Source organism: Balaenoptera acutorostrata, chromosome 10 (assembly GCF_949987535.1).
Source record: "Balaenoptera acutorostrata chromosome 10, mBalAcu1.1, whole genome shotgun sequence".
NCBI lineage: Eukaryota > Metazoa > Chordata > Mammalia > Artiodactyla > Balaenopteridae > Balaenoptera > Balaenoptera acutorostrata.
In genome coordinates, this window is record NC_080073.1 from 91,123,734 (window position 1) to 91,148,458 (window position 24,725).

General features: G+C 37.0%; 1 protein-coding gene across 4 annotated transcripts in view; it reads right to left on the bottom strand.

Moving 5' to 3' along the window:
• The window catches only part of CDKAL1 (CDK5 regulatory subunit associated protein 1 like 1), a 669,276-nt gene that overhangs the window by 622,084 nt on the left and 22,467 nt on the right, over positions 1-24,725 (bottom strand). The window lies entirely within an intron of this gene.

Genomic DNA, 24,725 nt, shown 5'->3' on the forward strand with positions numbered 1-24,725 from the left:
AGCTGTTCCATGGACACAGAGATCAAACATTTATAAATGTTTATAATTTTACAAGTCCTAAATTCAAAGGTGGGCTCAAAGAAACAAGAGTAACATAGGCAGCTAGGAGGAAAGATGAGTTTTCTTGGGTGAGGGAGCGATGCTGAAGGTGACTTTGAGGAATATACTCTTTGGATTGGAGAAAAGAAAGTATTTTTGAAACACTCATTCATCACCCAGAACACCTAAATGAACCACAACATGCTAGGAAAAGGGTACTAAGACACTGCCTCAGTTTATTTATACTCGATTTTAAAAAGCATTAAATTCATCAAGCATTCACGTAGTATCCATTCTGCAGCAATCCGAGATTATCATATCAACCTAGTTAGCACTTCTCTTTTGCAATGAAAATCTTAACAGTTCAGATTTGTAATTTTTGAAAGTTCACAGACAACTGATGAATTTTACTGTACCGGTGAGCTTTCTATAGAACCCAATCCCATAATGAGAAAAAGAGGAGAGAGGTGGGGAAAAAAAAAATTAATAATCCCTATCAACAACAGCTTGGAGCAAATCAGCTACTAGGAGGAATGGTCACTATAGGTGCTGACGGAATCAAATAGACATTTCTCTTAATATATTTTTATATGTCAATCTCTTAATTATTAAATAATCAATATACCATTTAAAACGCTAATAGAAAAAGCTGAACTTGAACTTTTCATTATTTTACTCTATTTCTAATCAGTGGACACCACTATATCGCATACAATGAGTTCCCTGAGGGAAGCAAGAACATCTTATTAATCTTCTTCTTTGCATCAGCAGGGCTCAGCACAGTGCCCACCACACAACAGAACTTGTGTACTCACGTGAGTTGCCTAAATGTCAGCATTGTTGAAAACAGGTAAAACTAAAATATTAAGTCACATAATTTTAGTATCTCTTCTAAAATAAGACAATTTTCTACTCATTCCTTAAGGCCTAATTCAAATTTCACTGTTCTATGAAGGTAGTCCTAGTCCTGAGGCTGAAGTCATTACTAATTCCTTTGTATCTGTAAGAAGCCTTCATTCATAAGTCAACAAGAGTTTATCACCTTGACTCCAACTACTTATTCATTAACTAAATAAGTTAATGAAGTCGGCTGAGTGCCAACAACTGTTCTAGGCTCTGGGGCTACAATTGTATTGGGACATGAGGCCCCCTGCTCTCACAGAACTTACATTCTAGTGAGGAAGACACAGATCACAAACAAATAAGTCTAACAGGTGGTGATCATTACTCAAAGGAAATATAGAAAATTAGAGGTAGAGAGAAGAGAAGGATGTTATTTTATATAGGGGAGTCATGGAAGAACTCTCTGACAAGGTAATATTTATTTGAACAAAGCCTGAAATGTAAGAACAGAACAAGTAGATACCTGGAGGAAGAACATTCCACACAGAGGGAACAACAAGTGTGAGCACATGCTTGGTATGTTCAAAGAAAAAATTAGGATGACAGTGGTAGTAGGAGATGAAATCAGAGAAGTAAAAAGGGTTCAGTTCACCTAACACCTCAAAAGTCATGATAAAAACTTTGGCTTTTACTCATGTGGTTATTTATATTTAAATTCATTAAAATTAAATAAAATTTAAAGTTCAGTTGTTTGGTTGCACTAACCAGATTTCAAGTGCTGAATAGCCACATATGGCCAATGGCTACCGTATTAGACAATGTTTTAACCATGTCAGACAATGTAAAACAGAATATTTCCATTATTGCAGAAAGTTTTATTGGACAGCATTGTGAAATTTGAGCCGAAGAGTAAAATAATATGGTATTCAAAGAATCTCTGACTGCTGTGTGGAAAACAGATTGTGCGGGTAAAAGCAAGGAGATGAATCAAGCAACTACTATAACCTAGGTAAAAAAAATGACACTGATTTAGAGCAAGATGGTAGTCATGGTGGGGGTGATAAAAATGGTAGGACTCTGGATGTCTTCAAGGTAGAGTCATCAGGATTTGCTGATAGATTCAATGTGGGGTGTGAAAACAGGAGTAGTTATCCTTGATTCCAAAATTTTGGGCCCAAGTAACTGAAAGGACATAGGTAGATTCCTTGTACTGAAACAGGAAGACTATGGAGGAGCAGATTTGTGGGGGAGATTAGGAGCTTTAAACATGTTAAATAGAGATGTCTATCAAAAATCCAAGGTCAAATGATATAAAGCAGAGAGTCCAGGGTTCAAAGGCAAGATTAGATTCAGAAATATATATTAGGGAAGTGTTAGCATATAGAGAGTACTTAAAAGCTGGAGTCCTCTATAAAATTCCAAATGAGTATAGGTGGGGAAGTAAAACAAAGTACCTTGGAGACACTCCAACATTTAGATATCATAATAATGAGGATGAATCAACAAAGATGACTGACTGAAGGAACAGCCAGTGAAATGGGAAGAGAACCAGTAACCAAGAGAGAGTGGTGTCCGGGAAGCCCAGTCAGTGTATTTCGAGAAGGAAAGAGTGATCAGCTATGTCAAATGCTAACAGATAAAGACCGCAAGGACAAAGACGTGACAGTTGCATTTGGCCAAACAGAGGTCACTGATGAACTGGACAAGAGCACTTTTAGTAAAGGGGCATGACTGGAGTAAGTTGGGGAAAGTAGGGGAAGCAGCAGGTATAAACAGCTGCTTACAAGGAGTTTTTGCCACCTACAGAAAGGAAGAAGGACATGGAATAGTTGGAGAGAAATATGGTGTCAAGGAAGGAGACTATTTTAAGATAGCATGTTTGATGATAGGAATGATCCAGTAAAAAGGGAAAATAATTCAACGGAGGAAGAAGAAAACTGCAGGAGCAATGTCCTCAAGCAGGTGAGAGCGGGTGAGTGCATAGTGATTAGAGTTGGCCTCAGATGGGCTCATGGACATTCATCAAGGGCAGTGGAGGGACCAGAGTAGGGAGGTGAAGCAAATTCATGCAGGTCGGTGGATCTGGTATTGGGAATGTGTGAATATTCTCTTCTGACCGTTCTAAATAGTTATGTGCCTCATTAGACTGACAGCTTTTCAAAGGAATGGGCTGTGTTTTAGTCATCGTTGTATTCCTAGCACTAGCAAGCTGGCACACCTTAAATCATTCAAGAGTTCTACTGAACAAATACATTCTTGGAACTACTTAACTACCCAGGGACCTCAGCTTAAACCTTGACTTGCACAGGACTTACCAGTCCGTTCTGTACCGAGAACACTCAACATTACACAGAAGAAAAGGGGTCACAGCTATCACCAAACCACAGCTTACCCCCCCTCGCCCCTCCCCACACGATGCTGATGCTCCAGGATGGCGGGGGAGGATTAAACGCATTTCCAGCCTGCAGGTGCAGAAAGTGCCTCCTGCCTGTTGGATTAAAATCCCCAAATGGCGGGCTTCCCTGGTGGCGCAGTGGTTGAGAATCTGCCTGCTAATGCAGGGGACACGGGTTCGAGCCCTGGTCTGGGAAGATCCCACATGCCACGGAGCAGCTGGGCCCGTGAGCCACAATTGCTGAGCCTGCGCGTCTGGAGCCTGTGCCCCGTGACGGGAGGGGCCGCGATAGAGAAAGGCCCGCGCACCGCGATGAAGAGCGGTCCCCGCACCGCGATGAAGAGTGGCCCCCGCTTGCCGCAACTGTAGAAAGCCCTCGCACGAACCGAAGACCCAACACAGCCAAAAATAAATAAATAAATAAATAAATAAAATCCCCAAATGGCGACTACCCACTTTTATTTCGACTGACCCCCACCCCGCCCAGAAAGTGGTCTCTTTACTCAGAACAGACCACCAGGTTCTGCTTTCTTAGAATATAATTGAGTCCCTTTGCCTTTAAGCATACCACAGAGTGCCTTCCTCACTGTGACCAAACCCAGCTCCTGTGTGGTCTTTCCCCTCCTAGCCTCCCGGACTTATAGACACTACAGACCCCTATTTACAAAAAGCCTTCAGAAATTATACAAAATTTTAAAATGAGAATGGGATTGGAAACTAACTATATAAAATGTAATAAAATTTCCTGAGCCCCTTTCTAAGAGTAAGGGTATTGAAAACAAATCTCAGATGTGAAATATAAATAGTAACATTAAAAATGAATAAATTAGGTGTGGCTGATTCACTTTGTTGTAGAGCAGAGGCTGGCACACCATTGTGGAGCAACTGTCCTCCAATAAAGATGTTTTAAAAAATTAATTAATTACTTAATTAAAAAAAGGAAAGCAGCCAACATTACTGATCTTCATTAGAGGGGCAAAGTCATATCCCCTCTAATCTGGAATACATCTGACTTGTTTCCTATAATTGCTTTCCTAGCTTAAAGTAGTATTTTTAATAAAATAAATTTAGGCTTATTAAATCTGTTAAAACTTGACAAAGATAAAATAATATCCTCAGTCTCTCAAAAATTCTGTAAGTAGCTCAGATTGTTGAGAGGAATCATTCTCTGCAGCAAGCCTGCTGAAACTAATTGCGGGGGGGTGGGGGGGGGGGGTGGGGGGTGGGGGGGGCGAGGGGGAGCTTTGACTAACAAAAGTGCCTGATTAGATAAGATAATGCAATACATCTACTATATCTAGTGCAACAATACCATTCACTATAGCTAAGACTCTTAGCATTTCCATTATAAAAACCTGTTTTTCAATTCTGCCACCTGCCATCCATTAAAAAAATTTTTTTTTCTCCCACAGCATTCAAGTGTTGATCCTGGAAACATTCTACCACCACTCCTACTAAATGTTTTTGTCCTTTAGATTATCATGCAAATATTTTAAGAGTGTATTTTGTCTTTGCACACTGCACAGTTCTGATTTCAAATATCAAAGCTGTAATGTGCAAGCAAGGATCACAGGAGCATTCATTCCAGAAATACATCAATATGTACTGGAGGTCAAGTTGGTAGAATCTTAGGCGATAGAACATTACTCTAACACCCGAAACAAGAGTTACAGATATTTATGGTCCTGAAGACATCAACAGTGATAAATGTTCTTCATCTGACAAAATGGGGGAAAAATCTAACAAGGTAATATGAAACAGAAAAATGTACAAATAAAATATCAGGTAAAAAGAACCAAATTCATGGCAAGGAAAAGCAAGTATGCAATGGCGACAGTTCAGTAAGAAAAAAGTGGGATAAAATACAACCTATCCACTCTCCCCAACAGGTGTTAGCTATCTTCTAAAAAATGCCCAAATGTAAGGCACAGTTTATTTTTCCCAAAACAATTATCCCTCAGAAAAGAGAAAACTGTTTTATACTTCTAATAAAGTCCATATCAAGTATTTCTTTTTACCGGGAGCTCTTATTCTCTCCACCCCTTTATTCCGAGTTACAGTATCACTTGGAGAAGACATTATCCTGAGCAACAGGATCCCTGGAAGCCTCGGGAAGTCACCTGAATCGGTCAAAAGAGCTGCAATGGATTTAAGCCTTACTTAACTCCTAGGGATATAACCTGACACTGGCAAGTATTGGATTTCACTGTAAACAAGTCTTTCAAAGACAAATTTTTACAAAGCATTATAATAAATAAGTGGTAACACTTTAGAGATCAACATATATGCTTCTCCAGGAGGAAAGAAAAAACCAACTGTTCTTTAATTATGAGAACAGGCACCAGGGAGAAAATTTCCAGGGTCCTCATCATAGATTCAAAATATGTTGGATTTCAAACAAGTCGAATGGAAGTGAAGTCTTGAAAACTGTGTCAGACGACTCAAAAAGTGATCTAGGGAGGGGAAAAAACCCCTTATGTTCAAGATGCCCTCAAAGTGTTTAAATAAAATTGCTTCATGAAAAGCCAGGGGAGAAAAGCAACATTTAAAAACTACTTCATACAATGCAATTTTAAATATGTATGTATAACTTAATATAAGGATGACAATTTCACCTTCATTCCTAAAGTTTATATATTCCAGTTAGTCAAAACACTTTATTTAATCTAGTCACTGGGAAAACTGGTGCATCGCCTTATATTGGAATCATACGTATTTGCCACCTGCAATAACTGAAAAAATAAAGACAAGGACCAAATCTTTTCATTTTTAAAATCATTTCCCTCAGCACATAGCACTGTATCTCATAGATATGTTGAACAGTTAAGCAACATGTTAAAATTTACTTCACATATATGAAAAGGTCTATATAAAATGTCTTGTGAAAGAAACAATCAGAGTATTTTATCGGTTAGATACATGAAGTACTTCCTTCCCCCGAAATAATTATAAATTTGCAGTATGTCTATTTTTGAAAATACACTTATACATCTGTATGCACATGTTTTTTAAAAAGGACTGGGGGTGTGGTGCTGGGCTTTCCAAACCCAGGGTGTGCAAGACAGCTTTGTTGTATTTTCCCAAAAAGATTTAGTATTACTTTTTTGAAAACCATGATTAACATGAAGTTAATATATATGTAAAGCGTTCAGAATAATGCCTAGCACACAGTAAAAGCTAAGTACATTTTAGATATTACCATGAATTGCTAAACCAAAACTGGGGTGTTAAAGGTTTACTGACTTGTACTTTACTGCAAAAGGCAAAACCTGCAATTTCATGATATTTAGTATAAACCATACGTAAGTAAAATAAAACCCAAACTGGAGATTTGTACTTCAACGACTGCTGCAGGCACTTCGTACTGGCTGTAAATCTGCTCAAATCTGAAGGTGCTACAGCAGCTGCCATTACTGACTGTCACACTACATGGGTCACTTTAATACCTACATTTTGTGAGGAACAGCATTAAAAATGAGGATTAATGAAATTTGTGATAAATTAAGAATTTAATATCGTGTATAGAATTTTTCTTCAAATTTTTACCCATACTCTAACCCAGGGTAAGAATCCTAGCTCCACCCTTAGGACTTATGTGACTTTGGTCCAGTCTTTTAACCTCTCAGTGCCTCAGCGGCCTCATGTGCAAAACAGGAATTAAAAAGAAAAAATTCACACTTTGCCCACTTGTGAGAATACATGTAAAGCAGTTAGGACAGTGTCTGGCACATAGCAGGTATTATGTAAGTGCCAGCAAAACAAAACCTACACATGAAAACTCAAAGCTGGACTGATAAAACTCTGAACAGAAAGAACGGCATCATATTATTATGAGCATCTTTGAAAAGTCTTAACATGACAACTTTTCGTATATACAAAGGCTATTTCGCTGCAGTCATGAAAGGGGAATCTGAACTGCGCTACTGCACTGCTTTCTTTCCTACCCAATGCCACTTTTCCATCGCCCTTTTATGCTTTTCCTCTTGGTTCATATTTTAGCTCATCAATACCTGCCATTCACAGTGCTTGGTCCTGTGGAAAACAATTAGAATTTTACAACACAAGACAGTCCTTCACCAAATAGGTCTGCCACAGGGAACTAAATAAACACATAACCACAGAACGCAACTGAATAAGATAACGCATGCAAAGCACTTAGCATAAGGGCTGGCACTCCATAAATGTGAGTTGTTGTCATTAATTCTATTAACAATACTCGTTAAAAAGCATAACTCAATCGTTCAGCTTTAAGGTAAAAATAAATTTTTATTTGGTTTTTAGTGTGCACATTTTGTTGTCAGAAGCAAATGGAATTTATATATGCAACAATATGAATTTCAGAAACATTATTTTGAGTAAAAGAAGCCAGACACAAAAGGATACATACCATATGATTTTGTTTGTACGTCTCCCAAGAACAAGCAGATAGTATCAGAAACTGCCTGCTACAGAGGGGAAGGAAAAGGGAGGACTGATTGGAAAGAGGCACAACAAAATCTCCTGGGGTGATGGAAATGTTCTCCATCTTCTTTGGGTGGTGGAACATGGATGTACAAAATGGGAAACATTTTTTAACTGAACGCTTAAGACCTGTACATTTTATCGGATATAAACTATACCTGAATTTTTAATTTAAAAAGCAAATACCTCTTTGTAATTGAGAGTAGGGATGTTATAAACATAGGTGATTTTAGAGGAGGAAAGATTAGAATAATTGAGAAATTTGCAGTCAAGAACGTACGAGTTACGGTCCAGGGAGGACAAATGCACGTATTTATTCTTCCTGTTAAAAGCACACCTCCTATTGACATCCACCTCATCCATCTCCTATTGTCTCTCCCAGTTCTGAGCGCTGGCTCATTCTTCCACTCATCTCAGAAAGTTTGCAGTCTCTGCTTACACTACGATACTAACAGAGTTAACAAAAAGAAAGACTATGAATACTCAATCAAAATAGCTATGTTTTTATTAAATAGACCAGCAGCTGTGTGAGCAGAGACTTGTAAATGCATCTGTTCTACAGGATTTTATGTTTAATTCAATTTGTTCAAATCAGAGCAGCAAGGCACTATAACTATGGGCTAGACAAGGAAATAGTTTTGCAAAAACAGAATCCTACATTAAAATGGCATTTGTTAGAAAAGAACTGCACCTATTCATTCATTCACTCATTCATGCAACAAGCACTTACTGAGCACCTATTCCATCCCCATCATTGTGCGTGGTGCTGGGAACACAAAGGTGAAGCCCAGCCTGGCAGAGGTGACAGACATCTGAACAGATGGTCATAACACACTGGCGGGTTCATAGGCCTGGGGTAGCACTCTGAGAGCACAGAGGAGGGGAAGACTTCCTTTAAAGGCTGGAGCTTTTCTGGAGTAAACAGGCAGACAGAATGAAAAATATACTCCCACCTAACCCCCACTCCATACATAGGGAGCTTTAGCTGTACCCGTAATGTTTTATTTCTAAATCTGGGTTGGAAGTACATTGCTGTTCTGTATCTTATTCTTTTAGTCTTTTTCTCTGTCGAGTATTTTGTAATGAAAACATTTAGTGCAATCCACCAAGTAGTGCCTGTAGACTTTGAAAACCTTCCCCACCAGCAGCTCCTTCTTCCACAACAGACAGCTTAGAGTTGCCAGGGTTAACTACTCTGAAGTGGAAGTAAATGGGGAAAAGAGACAGGCTGAGGAGTTCTCTAGTGATAGCTGTGTGATAGGCCTGGAAAGGCACAAGGGGTGTGTAGGACATATTCCAATTTCACTTTATATATCCACAGGAAAAAAAATGGGAGTATATACCTTTGCCATAGAAAAAAAAAATGGTTCATCACAAACAACTAACTCCATTCAATCTGATCTCTATTCTCTCAGCAAACGTTTACTGCACACTTGCTCCACGCGACATCCATCCATCCAAAAGCAAGCTCCTGCCTCCCAAGCACCTGCCATCCAACAGCAGGGGTGAGTCAGGTGTGCGACTCCGGGAGTACAACAGGTAGACTCTACAGTGAGGACTGGCGAAGATACAGCGCAGGCCTGCGACAGGGGACACGGGCAAACAGCAGGCACTAAGCCTTACAATACCAACCACCTTCACAGGTCACACCAGCTAACCCTGGGAATTTCGCAAAAACATACGACAAGGAAATAAAAACTGTTTTTAATTCTTTTAATTATTAAAAATTAACCGCGATGAAGAGTGGCCCCCACTTGCCGCAACTAGAGAAAGCCCTCACACAGAAACGAAGACCCAACACAGCCATAAATAAATTAAATAAATAAATAAATAAATAATTTTTTAAAAAAATAGTAGCTATCATTAAAAAAAATAAAAAATTAATGTTCCTGTGCTCCAGAATACCTGATACTGAAGTGTATGAAATTTTCAGTAATGATGCAACACCCACTGTTCTCCCATTCCATGAACGAGTGGTAATCACATCATCTCACTAGCTCCTCCCCACAGGAGAAAAAACTGACAAAATTCTAGAACTCACTTTGAAGTTCAAGGTACCACTCTCATGCTGAAATAATACTGCCTTAAGCCAAAATGACTGATGGGAATGTGCTAGAGCCTTTAAGCAAAGGTAGACTTTTCCTGACTGGAGTGACTGTGTAATATGTTTACATGGATAATATAACTCAGTTACTTCTTCTTTTACTGTTCTCATAAACACTAAATGATCAGTCTTCAAATCAGTTATTTGGAATCTTCATTTTTCCATCCTAAAAAAACTGTTTGGGCTTCCCTGGTGACGCAGTGGTTGAGACTCTGCCTGCCAATGCAGGGGACACGGGTTCGAGCCCTGGTCTGGGAAGATCCCACATGCCGCGGAGCAACTAGGCCCGTGAGCCACAATTACTGAGCCTGCGCGTCTGGAGCCTGTGCTCCACAACAAGAGAGGCCACGATAGTGAGAGGCCCGCGCACCGCGATGAAGAGTGGCCCCCACTTGCCACAGCTAGAGAAAGCCCTCGCACAGAAACGAAGACCCAACACAGACAAAAATAAAAATAAATTAATAATTAAAAAAAAAAGCAAAGCCCTAGTTTAAAAAAAAACAAAAACTGTTTAATTCAAAATAAAGTCCATCATAACACACACACACACCCCACATATGTATAACTAAGTGAATTTAAGGTACTTTTGAGATTAATTTTTTCTAATTGACTTTCCTCTCCTTCTGCCAACCCTCCTGTAATCCAATATGCTATAAGAATAATGCCACTGCTTACACACCTCCTTCTTCCTACACTTGAGAGTTTAAAGGTAAGGGGCAAGACAGGTTTGCAATGTTTTGATATAATGTGTTGCCATGGAAATGACTGGCTTGTTCCTTATGAAGCACCATGACCTCATTGCAAATGAAAAAGGAATAGGATGATTTCTGAGGATTCAACTCAGAGAAAAAAATTAATGGCTAGGAAAAAAAATCCAAAAACTGAACAGACAGTCTGGAAAACACTGCAATGTCAAGAGTTATACTGAAATATTTTCAAAGAACTTATAAAAGCCTGACCTCCAAAATAGGAACCCTGTAATCAAAAAGGAAGATATAATATTAATGTGAAGATAAACCATTCAAATAACAAGGACCAGTGGTTTCTAAATAAATACATTACACCCTCAATCTTGATAGACTATGAGCAAAATCCTATGACTTTCTGTGGGTACATTATAAAATTAAACCCACACCATACTTTTCCCTTCCTAGAAGCAGCCTGCTTTTTTCTTTTTCATTTCTTTTTTTTTTTTTTTTTTTTTTTTTTGGTGCCCCTGTTTATACAGCTTATCCCTTATCACACTGACAAGACTGGGAACCACACCAGATGGTCCCCCCAGACATAATTCTAACAGGTTTTTTGTGCAAACAAAAGATAAAGAAGGCTACAGCAATGATTTACTGATATCTAAAGTTGAAAACTGACAAAACACAAACTGCTTTTTTCTTACTGTTTGAACTGTTTATCCTTTAAACTACTAAGATAGATATGGCCAAAATTAAATATGATTTCAAACTACAAAACCAAATACCCAGCTTTAACAGCCATTAAGTTTTGTCTTTGAGTTACCAAAATGTCCTAAATCACATTTTTTAAAAACAATGTCTATCATTCCCTTTGTACTGGCAAAAGAGGAAGAAATTTGTAAATTTCTGACTTATAAATCTCACTTAGTTGCTGGCTGTGAAATAAACTACTCATCTGGATTTTTCTTAAGCAAAGAAAATGCATTTGAATTGAAAACTCCAAAATATTTTCCCCAAGAAGAGCTAAAGAATGAATTAACTGAACCAAATCTGGAATCTTAGTTGTAGAACTAAAGTTTATTCTACTTCAAAATAATGTACCAAGTGAATATAACACAAAAACAAATGGAAAGTGTCCCCCAAATTACTCATCCTTCAAGATTAAAGAGTGTTTACACACCATAAAACAGAAGCTCCCTCATGACAATCTAATTGCAAAGAGCACTGTTTTTACGGTATACCTGAAAATCCAGCAAAAGCCCCAAATGATAATATATAATGAAACTGACAAGCATCTGAAATAAACTACCCAGACATCAAGCAAAAATACACCAGACAGACCCACAGGGCTCTTGTAATGTAGGTCATGACTGTCAGACCATAGCAAAAACATGGTGACCCTTGATAAAAATTAACCTTGATTATATGTAATCATGCACATATTTTGCTCTCAGTAGCCAGCCCTCTGAAGTAAGTCCATAACGCTGCAAGAAGTGGATATCAGAGTTGGCTGGGAACTACTTTTCACCAAAGAAAATGTCTGCCTTGTCATCTATCTATGGAGGTATAGGGGTAGCTTCAAACAAAATAGTCCAAGACCTCTGGGGCCTCCATACATCTTACTTACTGAGAGATCTTATTGCTTCAAAAAAATGCACTTACTCTATAGTGTGTTTGTACAGATGTCTAAGACTCCATAAAAACCTACACATGCATACGTTCTAGCTAAACTCCTTAACCTTCTAGAGGTAGAATATGGCTGGTTTTTTCTTTTTTGTAGAAAAATTATAAAGGTAAGCAAATTAAAATCAGATCAGGAATAATAGGCCTGATCATGTAATCTCTTACACAGTCTCTTTTTGTAGAAATCACTAACAAAGTCCCTGGGAGAGAGGTGGTGCTAAAATGCTGACTTTCCAGTTAATCCAAACTCATATAACCTCTTACGAAAATTTACAGGACAAAAATTCCCCATGCAGCAGGACAAAAAACGAGCATGTTCACAGACACTTTATCCACAGCTAGTTAATTCAGGTAGTGACAGCATAACACTCAACAAGCCAGTGTTGTAAATTTGAACCAGCCAGTCACACTGCCTTCTGCAGCCACAAGGCAGATGTTTAATTCTGCCAGCCAGCCATCACACGTGAGAACTGAAAACAGGACCCAGTGAAAGACTGTGCTCAAATCAGTGCAAATCCATGACCACTGCAAGAGCGGTGGGTCACAAAGGTCACGTCTGTAGGGCATACATCATTCAAGGGAAACAATAGGTGTTCTCTGTACAATGCTTCCAAATCCAATCTAAACCCACTGTACCATGGGTAAAGCACATAGTTTTCTGATGTAGGAATATTCAAGATCCAGGACACTAAAACTGTATGAAGTGTAATCTAACAGTTGTTATTTGATGGTCTATGCCCTAAACCAAATATTTTATTTATTTCTGAACAGAAAATTAATTCTGTCGGACATAGAAGAAATCTAATTTTGACTTTTACAGCAAAAGTATGGCATTTATTATACCTCTAAGACTAAATAAAAAGCATCATGCTGATGTAAGAGATAAAATTTAAAATAAATGCAGCGTATTTTCTTTTAACACATATTAGGTTCACTTCCATCTGCCATCTTTTTGGAGGATGAAAAACTCCCTAGCTGAAATATGTTTGCTAATAAATATAACTTGAGATTTTTCTTTGAAATTAAGCTGTAAAAGTGTTATGAAAACTGTCTTGTTTGCAGACGGCGCCAATCACATATTATTCTCATTATGGTCACTATACACATATTCTTAATACATAAATAACAAACACTGACAAGCAAGGTAAAATAATAACAACATTGGATTCCACAATGGAAATTTTCAATCTGAAAAGGCAGGTCTCACATACTTTTCAAAAAAGGCAAACAGGAAATGTGCAACAGTGAGTTGTGCAGCGTGGTCCTTAAAATCCTGAACTCACTAAATGTCATCATATTAGTAGGAGACTCTGGCTACAGGCTAATTTAATACTTAAATGTTAATATAATTTTCCCATTACTACATCTGCCATGAATGTTTTTTTAACCAATAAAAGCAAGGTTAGAAAATGGCACGTAAGGAAGAAAATAAAAATCCTCCAGCAATATCCTTGATACATAAAGTCATAAATATGCATTATTTCCAGGCCTAGTTTATTAAAAATTACTATACTTTCAAAAATGTGTGATTTGAGCAGAAATAAAGGAAGGAACTAGGTTAATAAAAAAAAAAATCTAAAAATAAGATAACTGAAATTAGGCTACGGTCTTGCCAGGCATGAATATATAAAACAGTGTAATTTTATTTAAAACATGCAAAGACTAAATCCTAAAATAATTAATTTCTTTAGCCACCACAAGACAAGTGAGTCACAAAAATAGCAATGGATAAATCTTGTTACGAATACTATAATGTGGACCTGTATGTATGATAAATAAAGTATAAGAAAGCACGCAGCATTTCTATGTAAACTGCTACTGAAGGATTATTATGGAATGCACACACTGACTGAACTTAAAGTGTTCGGGTTTTAAACATTAATTTACTTTGACTATGTGCATGTCAAAATGAAAGATTGCTGTCTGGATCCAGACATGCCGTATTAATATTGAACACAGGCATTCACTTCAGGTCAGTAGTCACTCCAAGTCAACTTCAGCAGGTGGTAAAAGTAATGTACTCATTAAAATGTATGTGTTACAAGGTTATCTCCCCAAAACAGCTCTCAAATAGAGGTAGCCTTGAAACTGAAGCATTAGATATGCTAGAACCAACCTCTAATTGTCATAAGTCTGGAGAAAATTGAACTTACTCTCGCTCCCTAATAACCAATAAATTTAGTTGCTTTCGTCAGTATTTAGGGAAAAGTCAGAGTTTTAAATTCCACAAAGCTAACCTGGCTGCCTCCAACAGAGTTAAATGCTCTTGAACCAACCTACACAGACTAGAGTATCATTTTAGATCCAGAAGCCAAATATGGGAGTTTTCTTCATTTTGGATGTCTCAGTGTATTTCTTAATTAAGTAGAAATTTACTCCTTTCGAGACTTCCCTGGTGGCGCAGTGGATAAGAATCCGCCTGCCAATGCAAGGGACACGGGTTCGAGCCCCGGTCCAGGAAGATCCCACATGACGCGGAGCAACTAAGCCTGTGGCCACAACTACTGAGCCTGCGCTCTAGAGCCCACGAGCCACAACTACTGAAGCCCGCGCGCCTAGAGCCCGTGCTCCGCAACAAGAGAAGCCACCGCAATGAGAAGCCCACGCACCACAATGAAGAGTAGCCCCCGCTCGCCGCAACTAGAGAAAGCCCACGTGCAGCAATGAAGACCCAATGCAGCCAGAAATAAGATTAAATCTTAAAAAAGAAAAATTTACTCCTTTCATTTCAATTAACTCTATTCAAATTATTTTCCCCTTCTGTGAGACAATAAATTTCAGTTCTCCAGACTAAAGGCATAAAGCTCAAGACACTAGAGCTGACTCAAAACAAAGAGATTCCCCCCACCCCCGCCACCCAAAAAAATTACATCTGACCTTCAACATATACAACAGCGTAACTACACCCAAAAAGCTCAAATACTTTTTCTTAAATTACTTTCCAACGTCAGGGATAAATCTTTTCCATTTATACCTGGCACACCTAAACTTAAACAAGATCATTCTCTTTCACTTCTCTCACTCCTAAGACACCCAATTATTTCCACTAACAGATAACTCACTTCTTCATTTTAATAACCTTTTTAACGTATATAAACTATCGTCTTTACAAGTTGTTCTTTTTTCCCAAAAAAATACTGATCCATTCTGTACATAAATAAGCAGACAGGGTCCCCAAATTTGTAATTAATCATTTCAAATTGCTTCATTTCCTCATTATCCACCCAATTACTAGATAAGGGAAGAATGGGGAAAAGACAGGTCAGCAGAGACAGGGGAAACAGAAGCCTTCTTACAAGGATGAGACCGTATCTGCCTTGCTCACTGATGAACACACAGCACCACAGGCACCCGATGAGTATCTAATGAATGAATGAATTTATACAGAACCAGAGAACACTGGAGTGCAACTCACTCATTTGAGATATAAGTAAACTGAAGGACTAAATGGCTTGGCTAAGATCACAAGGCAAGTTGGTCAGCTTTGCCCAGAGTCTAACTAAACAGATGCTGCTTTAACGTTGAGTTTTTCTTGTTCTTTCTCCCACCTGTAGTACTTATTCTTTAAGCTCAACACAACTCTTTCTAGACATTTATGTACGTTTCCCTTTCGAGAAATATAGGTGGAAAGTAGTCCCTCCCCAATCAAGGGGCTAATATTTCTAAAGATTTCCACAGCAGGAGAATATATTTGAGGGAATCTAAGATCTAATTGGAAGATAGGACAGGGAGACCAAAGGTAGAAAAAGAACCCATGGAAGCCCCTATCAATATCTCTAAAATTTACTACAGTCTAATAAAGACATTGCACTAAAAGAAAAGGACAATAAGTGACATTTTACTCTTTCAGTTCATAAGGATGGACACTGCGCTTTTAAGGTTCTCTAACTTCCCCTGCTTTCGAGAAAATTCAGGATTTCCCTTCTACAGTTTCATTCAAATGTGAGTAAACGTCTTTTGGCTTGCAGCAGATAAAATGCATTCTAAGAATGTGTCCAAACATTTGTAAGTCCAATAGATTCCTTTCTTACTGCAAAGGATTCCTATTTTGGGGGGGTCCCGGGGACCTTCCAGCACAGATCTCAACTGCCGCCCAGCTCTCAGATACAAGATGATAAGCACTAGTGCCCCAAAGTATCCCTCTCTTCCAGGATGAAAGGTTAAAACCTCTACATACGATCTATGAGCCATTTTTCTTCCTTTTTAATTGCCAACCCTCAATTCCTCTTTTCTAAATTATCTTAAAAAGCGGTGACTTAAATATACCTAAGGAAAAAATTCTAACAATCCTGAAAGATTATATAAAACTAAACATAATACAGTCTACTGGAGCTTCTCACAAAGTAAAATCATACTGGGAGTGGGGGAAAAGTCTTCAAATTTGGTGCCCAGTTTCATATTCAGATAAAGGATTTTTCCATCCTCCATAACACCTGTAGGTTTAAAAAGCAGAACACCAGAATTAAGCATTCTAGTGGCAGCCAGTCAATGCTAATTAGTATGACATGTTTAGACTTATCAGGTGGTCCATGACCTACCCCATAATGAAATCTAACTCACTCCAAATGTTCTTGACCAAAGTAAAAGCATTTCTTTGGCAGGTGGCAGAAGGAATGATGAGTCAGGAAGAAATACTCAGCACGGGCCAGATGCCTTAAGGTATCACCAGTAGAAACAGGAAAATTACAAGAACCAATTGAGGAAACTAACAAAGAACAATGTGCCTATTCTGTTCAGTCACTTTAAGCAGGAAATCTATACTTAAGGTGCCCACGAATCACAACATTTGTAAAGCACCGACAAGGCCACTTGCTATGGTCAGGCTCATAAAAGGGTCTCAAAAACTTATAAAAGACTACTTGACCTAGAAAAATGCTAAATTTAATTCTCTCAGGTGGTAAGAAATCATCGGTGGTTTACACCTAATAGTAGAGGCAACACAAATGAGAAACCACCTCTGTACTCCATGGAATCACTCAGTAAATTTTACCTGTTTCTCATGAATGACATGAACATCGATATAAATTCATTCAATGAACACGAACCAAGTGCTTATTACAGGCCAAATATGGTAATAGGTACTAAGAATACAAGAAAAAAAGGCTCTCCCTGTACTCAAGTTCAGTCTTACAGGAGAGAAAGTTATGTAAACAAATAATTCCAGTAGAGCCTAATGAGTGCTACAAGCAGAGATAAAGATAATCTTGGTCGTAATAGTGTGTTAAGGAAAAGCCTGCTTTGGAGGTGTGCTGGGGGAGATGGGATAAGGAGGAATGGAATGAGAAATGCTGGAGAAGGATTTCACACCTGATATTTCTTAACCTAGAGCTGTACCTCTTCCAGAGTGAGAGAAAGGTGAAAAAACATGACCTGCCCACCCAACCCTCATATTTCTGCAACAGTCAAAATGGGTTATTTCACAGGCAAGAATTAAAAAGTCAAAAAAAAGATTTATGTATATGTATAACGGAATCACTTTGCTGTACATGTGAAACTAACACAACATTGTAAATCAACTCTAGTCCAATATAAAATACATTTTTTTAAAAAAGGAGAAAAGAAGCCAAAAAAGAGATAAGTAAGTTCACTAATAATCAATCCATGTCACCTTTAAAGCAAGACCTCCAATCTTCCAACTTCTAATCCCTTATTCCTTCTATGAAATCACTCCTTTCTGCCTCACTGGTTCCCCCCCGGAAGCCATCTATTATACATAACTTCAATATCCCATTCTCATTTCCTAATTAACAGTCACCATCAGAAAAAGATGTGCAAGACAGAAATACATAAAACTAAAAGACATTTAAATAGATTAAAATAAATAAAACACATATTTAAATTAAATTTCATTAAGTTACCGTTCATTTCAGAGACTCAAATTTAAAACATACATAATGGTGACTTTTCTTTATTAATACTTAATATAATAATAGCTAACGTTTATCAACCATTTATTAATTTTCACAACAACCCTGTAACCCATTTTAGAGACAAGGAATCACAGGCTCAGAGAGGTTTGAGAAATACTTACGCAGTTATGCCAAGTATGCTAATTTAAAAATTACCCCACGTTTTTCAAGCATTTGAGTTGATCAGTGTCTTTTAGATCAAGATGAGAACCAAAAATGGGGGACAACAATCTCAAGGCTAAGCTAAAGGGACATTACGCTTTCAGATAAAGGGCTAAATATTAGAAGGAAAAAAAACCCTCCGAGTATACTTTTTATAGAAAGAATAAAAATAAATTATGTCTATTTTGTAATTTCCTCCATTACTAATGCATGCTTAAAGAAACTGATTCTGAGATAAATTTTTCTTGTTCTTTTCCAGTCCTTGACATAGACTGGTGAGTGGTACTGTGGACTAACAAGCATATTCAACCAACACAGATGACTAAAATTAAAAAGCTATAACATATTAACATATCTAGGCCACACAGAAGGGTCATAAGGTAAGATCATCAGCATAAATTAGCACATTATTATAAGGCATCTAAAGGAGCCAGACAAAATCTGCATGATAGATCTATTTTTTTTACAAATATATAATGCTGATTGATTGGATTTCTTTTAATCACAAGTATTTTAGGAAAAAAATATTGCTTGTATAATATCGCATTTTACTGCTTCAGGTCCTACCCTGAGAAGCACATGTGCCATTATGGGGAGCCTGGGGGGGAGCAGGGGGTGGGGACCTGCTGAAAGCATGTTGGGGACACTTAGCTGTCTTTCTCAGTTTCATGCTTTCTAAAAAAGTTATTCTGAGTGCATTTTTGTACTTTCTAATTTCCTTACAAAAATCCCTAAACACAAAGTCATTTAGGAAAACAATCTTTGTTATTTAGGAAAATAATCTTTGTTATTTAGCAAATCCCTAGAATTTTACATCTAGAAAAAGACTAGGTTAAAAAACAGATCTGTTTCTTGCTAAATAATTAAAACACTCCATTAATCTCTACAATAAGAATATCCTAAGAGTATGGGCTCTGAAGTATTGTAGTGTTACAATGCTTTCCTACAATTTTTCATACTATTCATAGCTCACTGAACAATTGTCAAATATTGGAAGAAAATGTCTAAATGATAGTCTTCAGCTACTGAAACAGTTGCTGAATAATCAAATCCTCCTTTAATTATGCATTTTTAAACAATTCAGACAAATCACATATGTATCATTATTACTAACATCAACAAAAGCAGCAATAAGAGTGAACATTTAAATATAAGCACATACACTCTCATGAACATAAAAGAACCCCTCTAACTGCCAATTGTGTCTTCACTTCCCCCAAACTACATACATTTAGTAACTGAGACAGTCACTTCAGAGTTATAAGGATGAGTTTTTAATGGAGGAAGATGTTAACTCTTTATTTCTAAGGATTAGTACCTTAAAAAGAGATACTTCAGAAAAAAATAACAAAAACTGAAATGTACAAGTTATGTTGACTTCAAACATTTTCTGCTTTTAAATAAAGGAAACAGTGGAAGCACACCTGAAATTATCTTAGATTTTTTTAATCTTACACCCAAAACAAGAGTCAAGCATTTTATATTAGTAACAGAAGCATTTTGTGCTGTTCTACATCCAGTAAAAATCATTGACAAATTCTGTTTATATTAAAAAACAACTACAGATAGCTTTTATTGGACATAAAAATATACTAATTGTATTATCTTCTGGGGTCATAAACTACATTGGATGTAATATGCTCCATGAATAAACAATCAGGGAGGTTTTCACCTAACTGTATGGGAAATGTATGCACCACATCCTTTATATAAATAATCCTCACTTCAAGTCAAATTCATATTATCTAATTTTTGCATTCTTCACCTAGAGAAGCTATTCATAGAACCTAGATTCTCCTTTCATCTCACTACTGCCGGTAGGAAATTCAAGCAATGAAAGATTTTTCTAAATTTTCAAAGGTACTTTTACCATAAAGTAACATTCCAGAATGGATAAACCTATGTGGTATGACCTAAAAGCCACACAAATCATTTATTTATGGCTGTTATGTTTTAATCACTGGATAGTTTTTAGAGGCTTAAAAAAATTAATGGTTTTTGCTATACAAAAGCAACTATGTTTTTCCATGAAACATTAGCTTGTCACATTAATACAAGGTTTTACCATTAATTATATTGGATTATACAGGAGTCTATGTCTACACCATGATTGTCAAATATCTAAATTTCCAAACCATTTCCAAAAGAAAAGTAACCTGGTCCTAGTAAACCTTACATGAATTAAAAATCCATTTACAAAACAGAAAATTTTATGTTAAAAAATATAACCTCAATTTAATACATTTGCAGATAAAACATGCAACACATTTTTTCATCAAAAAGCAAAATATTATATATACGTAAACAGTGCCACCTTTTGGTACATTTAGGAATTGAGCTTCTAAATTGTACAAAAATATCTTTAAATGTGATGAAAGAGAGCAAAGCAAGAAATTACAAAAACATCAGTTTACAATTTAATAATATTAAGGTGTAATAAATGAGTTATTTATTTTAAAACATAAATATTTCAAAAACTAAAATATTACCTCATGTTTATATGTTTTCAATTTCATGAGGTTGGCAGAGCACCATTTCATTTCAAAGAAAACTGAGGCTCAGAAAATGTTAATGCCTGACTCAAAAATATCCCTCAGTTAAGAATGGGTGAGTCATCAGTATCTTGAAATTGCTAGTTTTTAAATTTCAACATTAATTCTTCAATAAGATTTTGCAAAATTTTATTTGTACAATGTTTTTTGTATATACTTGCAAGGAAAACATATTTATGCTTAAATTACTACATGAAGAACATACAAACGCTGACTACACTCTCACAGCTGTTTACATTTCACGAACACAAAAACTCTTCATCTAATACAGTATTCTTCCTACCTCTGTGCCAAAAGAAAAAACCTTCACTGAAAACTGCAAAGCCTTCTCTCATTTTTTTCCTCAGGAAAAAAACAGCCCTTGTTTATGGCTTGCACGTGATTTGCAACTTACCTAAGACACAGATAAAAAGCTGCTACAAATGAGATGGAAATGATAAGCTTCAAACATTCCCCCTAAAGCTTCTTTGCCTTAATTTGATCTCGTATTTAGATGTCTGTATAGCATTTTCAATGTCTTCTACTTTTACCTCTTTCACTGATTTCCTGAATAGTTTTTATGAGACCATAACATAGTTATTCTAGAACACCCTCACAGCTCCCTTATTTTTGTAAGCTAGCTAATAATTCAGCTCTCACATGGAAAAAAGAAAATATTCTCACTGATCTTTTATCTTTGATTCATTTGTTACTATGAATTTTACTCAAAGTGCAGTCATCGAGTAGTTCTTCATGGAGCAGACTTCAAAATCAGTTAATAGGTAATGAACCCATCCTGAATTACTGCACAGTGCCACTCAATTAAAAAGAAAGAAAGAGAGGGCAGACAGCAGAAGCAAGAAAAACTACAATCCTGCAGCCTGTGGACCAAAAACCACAGTTACAGAAAGATAGAGAAGATGAAAAGGCAGAGGGCTATGTACCAGATGAAGGAACAAGAAAAAACCCCAGAAAAACAACTAAATGAAGTGGAGATAGGCAACCTTGCAGAAAAAGAATTCAGAATAATGATAGTGAAGATGATCCAGGACCTCAGAAAAAGAATGGAAGCAAAGATCGAGAAGATGCAAGAAATGATTAACAAAGACCTAGAAGAATTAAAGAACAAACAAACAGAGATGACCAATACAATAACTGAAATGAAAACTACACTAGAAGGAATCAATAGCAGAATAACTGAGGCAGAAGAACGGATAAGTGACCTGGAAGACAGAATGGTGGAATTCACTGCTGCGGAACAGACTAAAGAAAAAAGAATGAAAAGAAATGAAGACAGCCTAAGAGACCTCTGGGACAACATTAAACGCAACAACATTCGCATTATAGGGGTCCCAGAAGGAGAAGAGAGAGAGAAAGGACCAGAGAAAATATTTGAAGAGATTATAGACGAAAACTTCCCTAACATGGGAAAGGAAATAGCCACCCAAGTCCAGGAAGCGCAGAGAGTCCCATACAGAATAAACCCAAGGAGAAACACGCCGAGACACATAGTAATCAAAATGGCAAAAATTAAAGACAAAGAAAAATTATTGAAAGCAGCAAGGGAAAAACGACAAATAACATACAAGGGAACTCCCATAAGGTTAACAGCTGATTTCTCAGCAGAAACTCTACAAGCCAGGAGGGAGTGGCATGATATACTTAAAGTGATGAAAGGGAAGAACCTACAACCAAGATTACTCTACCTGGCAAGGATCTCATTTAGATTTGATGGAGAAATCAAAAGCTCTACAGACAAGCAAAAGCTAAGAGAATTCAGCACCACCAAACCAGCTCTACAACAAATGCTAAAGGAACTTCTCTAAGTGGGAATCACAAGAGAAGAAAAGGACCTACAAAAACAAACCCATAACAATTAAGAAAATGGTCATAGGAACATACATATCGATAATTACCTTAAACGTGAATGGATTAAATGCCCCAACCAAAAGACACAGACTGGCTGAATGGATACAAAAACAAGACCCATATATATGCTGTCTACAAGAGACCCACTTTAGACCTAGGGACACATACAGACTGAAAGTGAGGGGATGGAAAAAGATATTCCATGCAAATGGAAATCAAAAGAAAGCTGGAGTAGCTATACTCATATCAGATAAAATAGACTTTAAAATAAAGAATGTTACAAGAGACAAGGAAGGACACTACATAATGATCCAGGGATCAATCCAAGAAGAAAATATAACAATTATAAATATATATGCACCCAACACAGGAGCACCTCAATACATAACGCAACTGCTAACAGCTATAAAAGAGGAAATCGACAGTAACACAATAATAGTGGGGGACTTTAACACCTCACTTACACCAATGGACAGATCATCCAAAATGAAAATAAATAAGGAAACAGAAGCTTTAAATGACACAATAGACCAGATAGATTTAATTGATATATATAGGACATTCCATCCAAAAACAGCAGATTACACGTTCTTCTCAAGTGCGCACGGAACATTCTCCAGGATAGATCACATCTTGGGTCACAAATCAAGCCTCAGTAAATTTAAGAAAATTGAAATTATATCAAGCATCTTTTCTGACCACAACGCTATGAGATTAGAAATGAATTACAGGGGAAAAAACGTAAAAAAGACAAACACATGGAGGCTAAACAATACGTTACTAAATAACCAAGAGATCACTGAAGAAATAAAAGAGGAAATAAAAAAATACCTAGAGACAAATGACAATGAAAACACGACGACCCAAAACCTATGGGATGCAGCAAAAGCAGTTCTAAGAGGGAAGTTTATAGCTATACAAGCCTACCTAAAGAAACAAGAAAAATCTCAAGTAAACAATCTAACCTTACACCTAAAGAAACTAGAGAAAGAAGAACAAACAAAACCCAAAGTTAGCAGAAGGAAAGAAATCATAAACATCAGAGCAGAAATAAATGAAATAGAAACAAAGAAAACAATAGCAAAGATCAATAAAACTAAAAGAAAAAAAAAAAAGAAAGAAAGAAGACAACAGCTGATAAGATGGTAGCTAAAATGGTTACTGAAAACACTGAAAGAGTAAAAGCAAAGAGCGAGCCACAGGGATGGGACAGAAGTACTACATCTTCTGTGAAACAGAACTCCACGATCAAATGCAATAATTAGACATTAACTCAGAAATGTTCATTAATTAGCCTCACATCTTGTTCATGACATATTCAAGAAAAAGCACAGTATAAGACATAAAAATTGGTAAACCTAGCCATTTCTAAAAATGATTCAGTGGGAAAGACTGAATATAAACATGCTAAGCATACATTTTTAAAGGATTCCCTTTCACCCCACAGCTCTTTTTTCCTCACTGGGAGCGCTGGATGCGCCCCCCTCAAGAGTAAACAACATTCTGGATCTTCTCTAGAGACTCCTGATTTCCCTCCCCTATTTGTGAATGGATGGAAATCCCACTTTGAAAGCCCTTACTTTTAATTCTCCCTGCTTTTCTCCCTGGGCAGAAAGGGAAAAAAGAAGGAGTAAGTGCCACTCTCGTTGCCACCCCGTACTATGCCCCCTTACCAATCGCTGCAAATAACTCACCTGAATACAAGCAATGCTCCAAGATCACTTCTCTCTCTGCAAATGCACAGGCATACACACAAATACATGGAAATATATATATAACCAAATTTTATTATGTTTGAAGGAATATCAAAACTTCTAATACTGAATTCAATCCCATTAAATTGAAAGCAATTACTGCTTCCAATTTAATAAGAATGGATTAAATTAGATTTCTGATTCAATATAATTTGTAGTGTCCATGTCAGGTAAAGTGACAGTACGAGGATCTTATCTGAGACATGTCAGGACCATGAAGACTGCACTTGACAGCCACTAAATAGGATTCTACTGAAGAACTCAAGGGACTCACACACATACCACA